The sequence below is a fragment of the Olea europaea genome, chromosome 6, assembly GCF_002742605.1.
Source record: "Olea europaea var. sylvestris chromosome 6, O_europaea_v1, whole genome shotgun sequence".
Lineage (NCBI taxonomy): Eukaryota > Viridiplantae > Streptophyta > Magnoliopsida > Lamiales > Oleaceae > Olea > Olea europaea.
The window spans coordinates 26,203,923-26,207,441 of NC_036242.1; positions in this window are offsets into that span (position 1 = coordinate 26,203,923).

The window sequence follows — 3,519 nt, forward strand, 5'->3', positions numbered from 1 at the left end:
AAATTTTGCCAAACTTAATGCTGTCAGATAAAAAAGCATTTTTTGTGGCCAACGCTTAAAATCTGACCCATTAAATTTCTCTGAATTTTCTCCGGTCGTATTCAGGAGTATAGTATCAGAAGTTGCCATTTCTGAAATACAATCAGAAGATAATCGATAAGAAGGAGTAGAAATAGAATGATCTAGAAAAGCAGATTCATTTTAAGCCTGTTGTTTCTGGAGTATAAGTTTCCCCTTCAAACAATCCGAAAGAATTACCGTAACCGTACTATAGAAAATTAAATTCGATCCCACCGATTTCACGATATTTCCTTAAAACAAATTTGCTGCCTTCAACGGTGCTAAAAATGTTCAGCAATCGTTTCCCAAGATAGAACGAATTTCATCTCCTACGGAATAGCACAGCAATCTGCAGGAGTTCTAACGAACGTAAGGAAATGTTTTTACTTCGAAAATAATATCAAAACGAGAGGGAGAATGAGATTCAAAGCAGAGAAAATGTGCAATGAAAATGGTGTAATTTTTCTTGCAGCGGGGCAGGCTATTTATAGACTTGTTTGTGGTCATTTGAACATCCTCTAGAACAGTCGCCACTATTTAGACAGCCTTCAAAATTCCAACAGACATGTTAGTTTAATACTGCGTCTGTTAAGTTGGTTAACGGTCGACGGTTAACAGTCGACTGTTTGGTCGTTTAACAGTCGATTGTTTAACAGACCATCCAGACAAAAAATTACCCGAAAAATGCCACCGGAAAAAGCCAATGAAAAAAAACAATTTTATTAAGTACCCAAGAATTTGATTGTATACAATTTGGTCCAAAAATTCAAATAAATTTTGTCCAAAAAATTAATATAATGCAAGAACGTACCCGCATCGAATCGGACTCGGACACGGGCAAGTGCTTGTGTCGAGCCGAGCCGATCGGTCGGACCGACGGTGGTAGCGCGCGTGTGGGCTTATGACCAAACCCGATAGGATATAGGTCTCCCCCTTTCCAAAGATTATTGGTCCCCCTTGGGGCCCAAACCTAATTCCCAAACTTGCATTATATAAACCACACCAAAATTTCATAACTTTCCTATATGGGATAAGTGTTTGGGCAAATAAAATTCTTCACTAATTCATAGTTTCAAGTGAGTTACTTTGACATTAAATATTTCATTCAATTCTAAATGGTTTTCGATAAATAAATATACCACATTCATCACCTCGAGGAGTAGAACGTGAACATGTTAGATCCCGTATTAATTAATATATGGATCCTACTAAAATTTGGGTCCAAAGTTGACCCATTTTATACCATTTTCTAACAAGTGATGATATCTATGAACAGCGTACTAGCTAGAGAAGGAGAGATGTGGAATGGAATGATCAATGGATTTCAAAAGTGGAGTTGGAAAAAGAAAGACTTCTCACCCTGCATCAAACTTGAGGTAAGTTTTCCACCATTTTATCCCAAAATTTATACCAAAGTAAAAATCATCTTCAATCATCATACCAAAACTTATACCAAATGAACTTTTTACATTAATGAATTTTTTTTCTCTTTTTTATTCTCAATAATTTATTTTTTAAAAAATTATTTCTTTATTTATTTTACAAATACATAAATTACTAAATAAATAATTAAGTTAAATTATTGAAAATATTAAATTCATTAATGTATATAAAAATTTATTTTATTATTATTAATCATAATGAGAATTATAATAATAAAAACTTGTTTTATTAAAAATAAATAATACAAATGACAGACACAAATATCTTCTATCAATTAGTTTGGCAAATAGAAGAAAAAAGTAAATTTGACTTTGCACTATTTGATGCAAAGTGGTGCAAACTTTGATGCCACATTGGAGAGGTTTAGCATCAAAATTTGGTGTATTTTGATGATTTGGTGCATCCATTGAAGATGCCCTTATACATAAATTAAGTTGGCAATTTGAATGCCAGAGCATAGACCAAGAAATTTTCGTTGTCTTTCCCATTAGGGTGGGAAATAAGATAGAGTGGAGGTGAGGTAGGGAAGAAAATAAAATTTCAAAGGTTTGAAATTGTCGTTAACACATATAAAAAGTTTGAGAATAATTTGTAAAAAATAAAAAATAAAAAGTTTAGGACCACAACTACAATTATTCCTTTTTTAATTTTGACAACTTTTACTATTTTTAACTGTTAAACTAATGGAATTAGATAGTGAGGGGTATTCCGTACCTCAAAGGAACCTTTTTGTTATTTCCAAAATGTCCGGGATTTTTCGTAAGATGGCTATTAGGTAGGGGTTTTCTGATATTAAACATTAGTATAATTAAAATGTGGTGTATTTATGAAAACTAGTCATAGTTGAAAGTGTGTTGCTCATTATTTTAAAATACTTTATAAGTGTTATAAATGTAATATTTGAAAATGTGTGAATATAAAAAATAGATAACATAAACTATTTATGTGGATTGAATTTTTTATTCAATGAGAATCTCTCTATATATAATGTTTTTATGTGATTACGGGTGTCTGACTTGACTAAAACATTCGTAGAGTATTCCGTATATCAAAGGTAATATTCTGCACTAAAGGTTTCAAATTGGGACATTTTCTATTATTTCCAAAAGGTTGTGGGTTTTTCGTAAAATGGCTATTAGGTAGGGTTTTCTGATATTAAACATTAGTATAATTAAAATGTGCTGTATTTATAAAAACTATTCATAGTTGAAAGTGTATTGCACATTATTTTGAAATGCTTTATAAGTACTATAAATATAATATTTGAAAATGTGTGGATATAAAAAATAGTTAACATAAACTATTTATGTAGATTGAATTTTTTATTCAATGAGAATCTCTCTATATAAAATGTTTTTATGTGATTAGGGGTGTCTGACTTGATTAAAACATTCGTAGAGGTATTCCGTATCTCAAAGGTAATATTTTGCACTAAAGGTTTCAAACAGGGACATTTTCTATTATTTACAAAAGGTTTTGGGTTTTTCGTAAATGTCTATTAGGTAGGGTTTTCTGATATTAAACATTAGTATAATTAAAATGTGGTGTATTTATGAAAACTAGTCATAGTTGAAAGTGTGTTGCTCATTATTTTAAAATACTTTATAAGTGTTATAAATGTAATATTTGAAAATGTGTGAATATAAAAAATAGATAACATAAACTATTTATGTGGATTGAATTTTTTATTCAATGAGAATCTCTCTATATATAATGTTTTTATGTGATTACGGGTGTCTGACTTGACTAAAACATTCGTAGAGTATTCCGTATATCAAAGGTAATATTCTGCACTAAAGGTTTCAAATTGGGACATTTTCTATTATTTCCAAAAGGTTGTGGGTTTTTCGTAAAATGGCTATTAGGTAGGGTTTTCTGATATTAAACATTAGTATAATTAAAATGTGGTGTATTTATGAAAACTAGTCATAGTTGAAAGTGTGTTGCTCATTATTTTAAAATACTTTATAAGTGTTATAAATGTAATATTTGAAAATGTGTGAATATAAAAAATAG